Here is a 12,549-nt window from a genome sequence, read left to right on the forward strand (position 1 = left end):
AGGAGTGGGAATCCCGCAACGAGCAATGGAAAAAAAAGGGTGACTTTTCACAGCTCTTCCAAGTCCAGAGTGTCCACCAGTTTTGGGGTGCTGTAGGCTTGCAGTAGCTGTGGGAGGGCCGGCCTGGATCTGGAGTTTGGAGTCCCATGAAGACAGGACCAGGCAGTCCAGTATCTTGGGGGGCTCACTGGCTGCTACATACACCCCGGCTCCCTCAGCCCCACAACACTCCAGCCCTGGGACCCAAGGCTGCTCAGACTCTGAGGATGTGACAGCAGCCCCGGTCACTGAGGCCTGAGGAGAATAGAGTAGGCATGCGTTTCTATTTATTTTCTTTCAAAGGAATTTCTGTTTTCTGTTAGAGTTGGTTTACAGTGGTATATGTGTATGAGACATACAGTAATAGGATCCAGTTAAAATCACACATACATCTATTGTTCTTAAGATCCTGCTTTCATGTAGGTTATTACAGAGTGTTGAGATTTCCAGGTATTGATCTGGTTGTCACTTATCTTTTATACTATATTTACATATCATACAGATAGACTATGTATATATATTTACATATATAAGATGTATTTCTGAGTATCTTTTAATCAAAACCTTTTCATTTGTATTACCCCTTGCCCTCCTTCCCTTTAGTGAGTCTAAATTTGTTTCCTGAGTCAGTGAGTCTATTTCTGTTTGGGAACTAGTCCATTTGTATTCATTTTTCAATCTCTTCTATGAGTGATATCAAAGGATATGTGTCTTTCCTTGTCTGACTTAAATGTGACCTTCACATCCATCCAGTTTGCCACAGATGGCATGCTTTCATTGTTTTTATGACAGAGGATGAGATGGCTGGATGGCATCACGGACTCGATGGATGTCTGAGTGAACTCCGGGAGTTGGTGATGGACAGGGAGGCCTGGCGTGCTGCGATTCATGGGGTCGCAAAGAGTCGGACACGACTGAGCGACTGAACTGAACTGAATGGTCCACTGTACGTGCGCAGCTCGCCTTCCGTATCCGTTGGTGTGTGGATGGACATTCTGGATGCTTGCTTGCTCTGACTGTTGTAAACAGTGCTGCAGGGGGCGTTGGAGTGCACAGGCCTTGGATGGATGGTTTTCTCTGGAGGTTGCCTAAGAGTGGGATTGCCAGATCGTATGGCGACTCTTGTTTTAGTTCTTGGTGTCACCTTTGTAGCCTTCTGTAGAGTGAATGTTAGCAGTTTCTATTCCCAGAAACCCCATAGGAGGTTCCTTCTTCCCATGGACTCTGCGGCACTCTGTACTCTGTGGTGACTGCTGTCACGTGATACCTTATTATCATTTTGATTTGCATTTCTTTACATATGCAAAGCAATGACGTCTCATGTTCGTCTTTTTTACTTTTTAGGGATGCTAGAATTTAGTACTTGAAATGGGCTTTTGAAAGTCATCGTTGATTGGAATTCTCTTACTCTTGCTTACCGCAGGCTATTTCTCAAGCTTAGGGGTCATTTTGAGCCCCACAGGGCTTGAGAGTATCAAGTATTTTTAAGCACTGGTTTCAAGTTGTCATTACCAGAAATGACCACAAGATGGCAGCATTTCTCCAGGCCCAGCTCTGGTCCCTTTCTCTGAAAGAAAGTTGGGTTCCTGGGCTGTAAATTAGAAGTAAATTGCCCGAGGAAACATCCAAGGCCTGTGTCTAACTAACTACTACTTCTTCCTTATCCTTCACCCACCAGCCAGACCTTAACTCCAGAAAGGTGTTTGCTGACGGTGCTGCATAAGTTGGTGGAGGGACTTCAAGAAAGGAAGCTGAAAGCCAGAACACCGCCACCAGGACATAGCAAAATCAGGGTGACTTTTCACAGCTCTTCAACCCCAGAGCATCCCGCAGTTTTGGGGTGCTGTAGACTTTCAGACCACACACACACACAGACTTGCAGTAGCTGTGGGAGGGCTGGCCTGGTTCTGGAGTTTGAGGTCCCTGGGGACAAGACCAGGCACCTTAATCTCATGGGGGGCTTGTTGGCTGCCACATACACCCCAGCTCCCTCCACTCCATGACAGTCAAGCCTTGAGACCCAAGCCTACTCAGGTGGTTGTGATGTGAGAGCCACCTGGCCTGAGGGAAACGGAGCTGGCATTTGTTTCCATTTCTTTTCTTTTAATGGAATTTCTATTTTCTTTATATTCATGGATCCTGGTGGGTTATAGTCCATGGGGTCACAAAGAGTCAGACACAATAGCACGCATATGCATGCAGAGTGGGTTTACAATATTGTGTGAGTTTCAGATGTATCCAGCAACATGATCCAGGATATACATATAACTATTCTTTTCCCAGGTCTGTTTCCATATAGGACTTTACAGAGTGTTGTGATTTCCATGTGATATCCATTCAGATGTCTTTTATATGTAGATATTATATATATAGGTCATGTTCTTTATATATATGATATATATACACATTATACAGATACATTATATCTATACATATATATGGTATATTTATGTACATTATATAGATACATATAGATACATTATGTATATCTCTCTATATATATGATAGTATGTTTTAATCCCAACCTTATTATTTATATCTCCTCCTGCCCAAGCTTTCCATTTGGTGAGTGTACTAGCTTCCCTGGTAGCTCAGACAGTAAAGGAATCTGCCTGCAATGTGGGAGACCTGGGTTCAATCCCTGAGTTGGGAAGATCCCCTGGAGGAGGGCATGGCAACCCACTCCAGTATTCTTGCCTGGAGAATCCCCAGGGACAGAGGAATCTGACGGGCTACAGTCCATGGGGTCTCAAAGAGTGGGACATAACTGAGTGATCAAGCTCAAATTTGCTTCTAGTGTTAGGGAGTCTGTTTCTCTTTGTTAAATTATTTCAGTTGTATCTACATGTTTGGATATTGCCAATAAGTGATATCATAGGATATTTGTCTCTCTCTTACTTAGTGTGATCATCTCCAGATCCATCCAGGTTACTGCAGGCGACATGATTTCTTTTTTTCTTTTTTTTTTTTGATGGCTGAATAACAGTCCATTGTAGGAATGTAGCATACCTTCTGTATCCACTGGTGTGTGGATGGACAGTTTGGATGCTTGCATGCCTTGGCTGTTGTCAATAGTTTTGCAGTAAAAGTTGAGGTGCCTGTGTCTTTTTGAAAGGTGTTTTTTTTCCATATGGACACCTAGGAGTGGGATTGCTGGATGGTATGGTTGCTCTTGTTTTAGTTTTTGAAGCCTCCTCTGTTGCCCTCTTTATAGAGGCTCTTACCAATATGCGTAGGAGGGTTCCCTTCTCTCCTCGGCTTCTCCAGCATTTATTCTTTTTAAACTTTGTACTGACTGCTGTCAGATAATACCCTGTTCTTGTTTTGATTTGCATTTCTCTACGATTTAGGAACAGGGAATTAAGAATTAGAAATTTGTGTTTTCAGTTTGGATGTGTAAAATCTTTTGAAATTGACTTTTGAAAGTTATTGCTGATTTGTATTATTGTACAATTACCTACCACAGGCTATTTCTCCAGCACAGGGGTCATTTAGAAACCCCCAGGCCCTGTGAATATTAAATATCCTTTGTTGTTGCTCTTCAGCTGCTCAGTTGTGTCCAACTCTTTGCGAGGCCGTGGACTGCAGCACTCCAGGATTCTCTGTCCTTCACCATCTCCCAGAGTTTGTTGAAACTCACGTTCATTGAGTCAGTGATGTCATCCAGCCATCTTGTCCTCAGTCGCCCCCTTCTCCTGCCTTCAATCTTTCCCAGCATTAGAGTCTTTTCCAATGAGTCAGTTCTTCACAGGTGGCCAAATATTGGAGTTTCAGCTTCAGCATCAGTTCTTTCAATGAACATTCAGGGTTAATTTCCTTTAGGATTGACTGGTTGGTTTTCAGGTCATTGTTACTAGCAATGGCCACAAGAGGGAAATATTTCTTCAGACCACCTCTGGGTAATCAGAGCCTTAGTGAAAGAAAGATGGGTTCCTGGATTGTAAATTCGAGTGCAAAGTGCCTGAGAAACACTCAAGGGCTTGTATCTCACTACTTCATCTTTCTTTCCCTTCACTTTCCAGTCAAATCTTAATCCTAGAAAAGTGCTTTGCTTTTTGCCATAGATTGGTGGAAGGACTCCAAGGAGGGAAGCTGGAAGTGGAAACCCCACCACCAGGAGACATCAAAAAAGAGTGACTTTTCATAGCTCTTCAAGCCCAGAGCATCCATCAGTTTTGGGGTGCTGTAGGCTTGCAGTCGGAGAAGGCAATGGCAACCCACCCTAGTACTCTTGCCTGGAAAATCCCATGGGCGGAGGAGCCTAGTAGGCTGCAGTCCATGGGGTCGCTAGGAGTTGGACACGACTGAGTGACTTCACTTTCACTTTTCTCTTTCATGCATTGGAGAGGGAAATGGCAACCCACTGCAGTGTTCTTGCCTGGAGAATCCCAAGGACGGGGGAGCCTGGTGGGCTGCTGTCTCTGGGGTCACACAGAGTCGGACACGACTGAAGTGACTTAGCAGCAGCAGCAGCAGGCTTGCAGTAGCTATGGGAGGGCCGGCCTGGGTCTGGAGTTTGGGGACAGCCCACCCTGGGACCCAAGCCTGCTCAGGCCGTGAGGATGTGACAGCAGCCCAGGTCACCGAGGCCCGAGGGGAATAGAGTAGGCATTTGTTTCCATTTTTTTCTTTTAAACAAAATTCTATTTTCTATTATAATAGAGTAGTTTACCACGTTGTGTGTGTTTGAGATACACAGCAACATGATCCAGGGATATATAAACATGTATCCATTCTTTTTCGGATGCTTTCTTCATATAGGTTGTTAAAGTGTGTTGAGTTATTCAGTCAGTCTCCGTCACTTATCTTTTCTGCACAGATATTATACATATTTATATATAGAATATGTTTATATAGATATATATGTATATTTTATATATTACAGTGTATGTTTTAATCCCAACCTTTTCATTTTTATCTCCTGCTGCCCAAACTTGCCTTTTCGTTCAGTTCAGTTCAGTCACTGTCATGTCCGACTCTTTGTGACCCCACGGACTGCAGCACACCAGGCCTCCCTGTCCATCACCAGCTCCCAGAGCCCGCTCAGACTCATGTCCATTGAGTCAGTGATGCCATCCAACCATCTCATCCTCTGTCGACCCCTTCTCCTCCTGCCCTCAATTTTCTCCAGCATCAGGGTCTTCTGCAATGAGTCAGTTCTTCGCATGAGGTGGTCAAAGTATTGGAGTTTCAGCTTCAGCATCAGTCCTTCCAATGAATATTCAGGACTGATCTCCTTTAGGATGGACTGGTTGGATCTCTTTGTAGTCTAAGAGACTCTCAAGAGTCTTCTCCAACAGTTCAAAAGCATAAATTCTTCAGCGCTCAGCTTTCTTTATAGTCCAACTCTAACATCCATACATGACTACTGGGAAAATCATAGCTTTGACTAGATGGACCTTTGTCGGCAGAGTAATGTCTCTGCTTTTGGATATGCTGTCTAGGTTGGTTATAGCTTTTCTTCCAAGGAACAAGTCTCTTTTAATTTCATGGCTGCAGTCACCATCTGCAGTGATTTTGGAACCCAAAAAAATAAACTTGCCCTTTGGTGAGTCTATAAAACTTCCAAAGTTGGGGAGTCTGTTTCTCTTCGGTAAATTAGTTCATTTGTATCCATTATTCCATTTCACCTATCCGTGATATCGTGGGATCATTTGTCTTTCTCTGTCTGACTTAGTGTGATTATCTCCACATCCGTTCAGGTTGCTGCCGATGGCATGGTTTCATTCTCTTTTATGGCCGAGTAACCGTCCACTGTATGTATGTAGCAGATTTGCAGGATCTGCGGGTGAGTGGATGCATTCTGGACGCTTGGATGCCTTGACTGCTGTAAATGGTGCCACAGGGACATTGGGGTGCATGTGTCTTTTGGAACAATGGGTTTCTCCGTAAGTACACCTGGGAGTGGGATTGCAGGATGGTATTGTCCCTCTTGTTTTAGTTCCTCAAGCCGCCTCTGTAGCGTTCTGTATATAGGCTGTTAGAAACTTATATTCTGAGTAGGAGTGTAGGTGGCTTCTTTTTTCTGCACGGTTTCCCCAGGATTTATTGTTTGTAAACTTTGGGCTGACCACTGTCAGATGATACCTGGTTTTGGTTTGATTTGCATTTTCTAAGAATTAGGGATGGTGAAGGTCTTGTCATGTGCACTTTTTTAGTTAAGAATGCATAAAATTTTCCTCTTAAAACTGGCTTTTTAAAAAGTTTTAAAAATAACTTTTATTTCTTAAAATTTAACATGTGCTTAATAGGAAACCTTGTTGCCAAATTCAGACTTAAATTGAAGAAAATAGGGAAAAACCACTAGACCATTCAGGTATGACCCTGGAGGGCCTGGCTCCTGGATGGGACCTTAATCTCCAGACCCAGGCCAGCACTCCAACAACTAAATGACGCCGGCTGTACCCAAAATGCGGTGGATCTTCGGGGTTTGGAAGAGCATCTTCCACTTTTCAGCCGTGCCACTGCTAGGCCTCCCAGCTCTAGCCTCTTTGCCTGGAGTGGCCACAGCTCCAGACATGTCACCCTAAGGGCGCCAGTTTTGCAGAGGCTAGGATCAGTCTGGGAGAAGGAAATGGCAACACACTCTGGCAGAGCCTGGTGGGCTGCCGTCTACAGGGTCGCACAGAGTCGGACATGACTGAAACGACTTAGCAGCAGCAGCAGTAGGATCAGTCTGGAAGGTGAAGAGTAAGCGGTAGGAAGTCAAGAGACCAAGTTCTTGGGTGTTTCTTCTGGCACATCCCACTCTACTTAACTACCCAGAAACAGGACTGTCCCTATGGCCCTAGTTGCCCTAGTCAACTGAGTTTGTAATGAAGAAATGCTTCACCTTATGGCTGTTTCTTATAACATATGAAAACTAGTGCTTCTGGGCACTCAGTATTCAGTCACAAGCCCTGCGGGGCTGTACATGACACCTCCACTCAAGAACTGTCTGGGGGTTGGGTAATCGAAAGAGAATTCAAAAAGCAGCTGACCTTCCAGAAGCCTTTTTCCATGAGTAAATTTTACTGGCACTGTTTGAATCTAAATTCTAGGAACAGGTGCTTGACATGCTACTATGCAGGGACATTCAAATAAAAAAACAAGGTATCATTTCCTCTTCCCAGTCAGAATAGCCATCATCAGAAAGACTACAAGCAATAAATGCAGGAGAGGACTTAGATAAAAGGAGACACACCCCCGATGTTGCTGGGAATGGAAACGGGTGCCAGGCACTATGGAGAACAGTAGAAGCACTGCAAAGAGACCCAGTGTGTGGCCTGAGCATCACACACCTGTGAGTACATCTGGAGAACACCAGCCCTTGAGAACATCCTTGCGCCCCACTGGTCACTGCACCTCTACTGACAACAGCCAAGACTGGGGAGCAACCGAAATGTCCAGGGACGGGTGAGGGGATAAAGAATATCTGGTACAAATATTCAATAGAAAATTAGTTTTTCATATCAAAGAATGAAGTCAGGATATTAGCAGCAACATGGATGGACCAGACATAATCATACCATCTGAACGTATGCAGACAGAGCAAGACATATGTCACAGGACATCCACAAGAGATAGAATTCATAATTTGATAGAAATGACTTCATTTCAGAAAGAGACTCACAGGCCTAGAAAACAGGCTGATAATTCCCAGTGGAGAGAATGGTGGGCAGGGTGGAGGAAACAATGGTGATGCTAATTTTAACACAGACACAGCAAAATAGATAAAATACATAAGGAAAGAGCTAGTTTATAGCAAAGGGTACATATTCAGCACTTGGTAATTATTTCTAGGAAAAAAAAAACCAACACCACACACACACACACAATACAATTATGGGCATATGTGAATTCAGCTTCTGCACAATGAAATGAAACACATTATAGTAAATCCCCTCTATGCAAACATAAAATACAATACAGTGAATACTCTATTTGAGTATCAGATTGAAATATAATTAAAAAAGGAAAAAGAAACGCCTACTATATTCCCCTCAGGACTTGGTGACCTGGAGTGGTGTCATAAGCGTGGATGCTGCCCAGGCTTGGGTTCCAGGCAAAGACAGCAGGGGATGGCAGAGTTTCAAAAAGACATGAGGGTAAAGGAATCCTCTTGGACCTGGAGTTTCCGTCTCCCCTAGTTGGGACCACAATCTCCAGATCCTGACGGGCTCTCCAAAAGCTAAATGAAGGCAGTTGCACCCAAAACGTTGTGGATCTTCTGGGTTTGGAAAAGTGTCCTCCTCTCTTCAGCTCTCCAGATGGCTGTCTCCCACCTCCAGCCTTTTTATTTGCTTGACTACAGCTACAGGCGTTAGCCACCTCAATTCAGTTCAGTTGCTCAGTCGTATCCGACTTTGCAACCCCGTGGACTGCAGCACGCCAGGCCTCCCTGTCCATCGCAAACTCCCGGAGCTTGCTAAAACTCATGCCCATAGAGTCGGTGATGCCATCCAACCATCTCATCCTCTGTCGTCCCCTTCTCTTCCCACCTTCAATCTTTCCCAGCATCAGGGTCTTTTCAAATGAGTCAGTTCTTTGCTTCAGGTGGCCAAAGCCACCTCACGGCTTCGGTATTCCTGCGTTTTGGATCGATCTGAAGGGTGAAGGTTTAGCTGGAGGAAGTCAAGAGACACAAGTCCTTGGGTGTTTCCTCTGGAACACTGCACTCTAATTGATAACCCAGGACGAGGGCTGTCCCTAAGGCTCCCATTGCCCTAATAAACCGAGTTGGGAATGAAGAAATGCTGCCGCCATGTGGACATTCCGTGTAACAACAACATGAAAACCGGTGTTTCTGCCGGTTTTCTGCAATACCGGAGCATTCAGTATCCATTCACCAGGTGTGGGGCTGTAAATGGCAGAAGTTAGCATGAAATGTCCCGTGGTAGGTAATCGAAAACGAATTTATAACAGGGCCGGCCTTCCAAGAAACTTTCCACGAGTAACTTTTACCGGCACTGTTTGAAACAAAAGCCTAGGAACAAATGCTCGACATTCTACCAGGCTGCTGCTGCTGCTGCTGCTAAGTCGCTTCAGTCGTGTCCGCCTCTTAGCGACCCCATGGACTGCAGCCTCCCAGGCTCCTCGCTCCATGGGATTTTCCAGGCAAGAACACTGGAGTGGGTTGCAACCAGGCAGAGAAATGCAAATAAAACAACGAAGAGGTATCACTCACCCAGGTCAGAGTACACATCATTAGAAAGGCTCCAAGCAACAAATGTGGGAAAGGGTGTAGGTAAAAGGGACAATCCTCCGGGGTTTCTGGGAATGGAAATTAGTACAAAGCACTACGGAGAACAGAAAGTAGGTTCCTGAAAGTGAAAGAGACGTAGTGCTTGGCTCCCCAGTCAACACCTGGGAGTATATCTGGAGAACACCATCGCTTGGGAGCACCCACGCACCCCATCGATCACTGCATCACTCCTGACAGTAGCCAGGATTGGGGAGCAGCCAAAATATCCCGGGACGGGTGGGGAGATAACGAATATCCGGCCCATGTATACAATAGAATATGAAGTTTTCATACGAAAGAATGAAATCAGGGCATTAGCAGCAACGTGGATGGACCCAGACACAATCACACTGACTCAAGTTCTACAGATGCAGAAAGACATGGTTCACATGATACCCACAAGAGGAGGCATTTCTAATCGGATAGAATTGAATTCATTTACAAAACAGAAAGAGACCTCACAGACCTAGAAAACAAACTCAGGATTCCCAGATGGAAAGAATGGGGGGCTGGAGTGGAGAGAACAACTCTGAAGCTGATTTTCACATGCGTGCGTGTGTGTGTTCTAAGTTGCTTCAGTCGTGTCTGAGTCTTTGCGAGCCTCTGGACCATTCATGAGAGACACACTAAAATACCTACAATAGGCAAGCAAAATGGACCTGTCATCAGTACAGGGCAACATATTCGGCACTGACTTTACTTCTAGAAAACCCCATCTCGAAACACATACGTGCACAAACTAGATAAAGTTATAGGCATAAATGAATCAAGCTTCTGCACAAGGAAAAGACACAGAATATAGAGAATCCCCTCAGTGCAAATAAAAGATTAAAATATAATTTTTTAAAAGGGGAGGAAAAAGAAATGCTTGCTATATTCCTTTCAGGCCTCGGGGAACTGGAGTGGTCATAAGCATGGAGCCTGTGCAGCCTTGGGTCCATGGAAGGACACCCGGGGGGGGGCGGGGTGGAATTTAGAAGACTATGAGAGCACAGGAACCTCACCCCACCTCGGACCTGGAGTGCCTGCCTCCTCTGGGTGGGACCACAATCTCCAGACCCATGCAGGCCCTCCAACAGCTAAGTGAAGGCAGGCGCGCTCAAAACGCCATGGGTCTTCTCGGGAAACAGTCGTTTCCTCTAGCCGTTCATCTTAAAGGGACCTCAGCTGTGGATCTTAGCACCCTCAGGGCACCTGTATATCAGAGGCTAAGAATGACTGGAGGTTGAAGGCTAAGTGGGAGTAAGTCAAAAGACACAAGTCCTTGGGCGTTTCTACTGGCACATCCATCCCACTCTGACAACCCAGAAAGAGGACTGTCCCGACGGCTCTGGTCGCCATTGTAACCACAGTTGCCAATTTAGAATTGCTGCCACCTTGTGGTGGTTTTTTCTAAAAACAACACGAAAAGTGGTGCTTCTGGGCACTCACCAGGCCTGGGGCTGTCGATGACACTTGCCCTGAAGAAATGTCCGGGGGTAGGTATCAGAAATGAATTCAAAACAGAGCCAACCTTCTAGATGCCAGTTTCAACAGGGAAATGCTAGTGTTCACTGTTTCAAACAAAAGCCTACAAACAGCAGCTGCACATGTTAATAAGCAGAGAAACTCGAATGAAAACAATAGCAAAGAATCATCTCCCTTCAGCCAGAATAGCCACCATTAAAAAAGCTCTAATCAATAAATCCAGGAGAGAGTGTAGATAAAGGGAACACTCCTCCTGTGTTGCTGGGAATGGAAATTGGTACCAGACAGTATGGAGAACAAGAAGGAGGTTCCTTTAAAAGCATTAAAAGGAAAGCTGGTTTATGACCCAGTTATCCCATACCTGAGATTTGTATAGAAATGCAAATCAGGGCTTGTGGCTCAACTTAAGGGGTCCACCTGCCAACGCAGGAGACTTGGGTTCGATTCCTGCTCCGGGAGCATCCCACATCTGCAGAGCGACTGAGCTGTGTGCCCCACCCATCCGGCTGTGCTCTAGAGCTTGGGAGCGACAGCAGCTGAGCCCATGAGTCAGAAGTACTGAAGCCCGTGGCTCTAGAGCCCACGCTTCACAACACGTGAGGCCACCGCAGTGGGGCCCACACACCACATCTAGAGAGTAGCCCTCACCCGCCGAAACTGGAGAAGAGCCCACCCAGCAAGGAAGACCCAGCCCACCCGAGAAATGCAAACCAAAACTGCCATGAGGCACTCGTCCACGCTGGCCAGAATGGCCACCATTAAATGGTCTACAAATAACAACTGCTATAGGGTGTGGAGAAAATGGGACATTCCTACATTGTTATTGGGAATGTAAGTTGGTGCAGCCATTTGTTGGAAATTAGTATGGAAACCTGATGAATATTCGTCACAAAACTAAAAACAGAAATGCCGAGTGACTTGGCAAGCCTTGGCCTATATTCAGACACAACTCTAATGCCAATAGTTATACGCATCCCTTACGTTCATAGCAGTAGTGTTCACAATAGCCAAGACGTGGAAAGAGTGTAAATGTCCATCAACAGAGCAAAATGGTAAAACTGTGGTACATATACACAATGGAATACTACTCTTCCATAAAAAAGGAGGAAATAATGCCACTGTCAGCAATGTGGGTGTAAGTAGAGATTATCATATTAAATGAATTGTCAGAAAGATAAATACTGTAAGTTATCACTTATATGTGGAATATTAAATATGAGCCAAATGAACTTACCTTTGAAATAGATACAGGATCAAGGTCATAGAGAAGAGATTGGTGGTTGCCAAGCAGGAGGAGATTGGGGGAGGGATGGATTGGGATATGGGTTTAGGACATTAAAGCAATTATATATAGAACAGATAAACAAAAAGCTCCTACTATATGGCACAGGAATCTATATTCAATATACTATGTAAACTATAATGGAAAAGAATATTTTAAAAAGACTATGTATATTTGTAACTGAATCACTTTGCTGTACAGCAGAAATTAACACACCATTGGAAATCAACTGCATTTCAATTTTAAAATTGATGAAAAGATTTTATATGAATTGATAAATATAAAATAATTGTAAGGCAATACATTTTTGTGATTTAGAGTAGGCTACGATTCCTTATGTATGATACAGAGAAAAAAAGATTTGAAAAAGAGACTTCCCTGGTGGTCCAGAGGTTGGGAATCTGCCTGCCAGCGCAGGGGACAGGGCTTTGATCCCTGGTCTGGGCAGATTCCACGTGTTGCAATGAAGCTCGTGTGCCACAACTACTGAGTCTGTGCTCTAGAGCCCCTGAGCTGCCACTGCTAAAACCCATGCGCC

Source organism: Ovis canadensis, chromosome 19 (genome assembly GCF_042477335.2).
Source record: "Ovis canadensis isolate MfBH-ARS-UI-01 breed Bighorn chromosome 19, ARS-UI_OviCan_v2, whole genome shotgun sequence".
Classification (NCBI taxonomy): domain Eukaryota; kingdom Metazoa; phylum Chordata; class Mammalia; order Artiodactyla; family Bovidae; genus Ovis; species Ovis canadensis.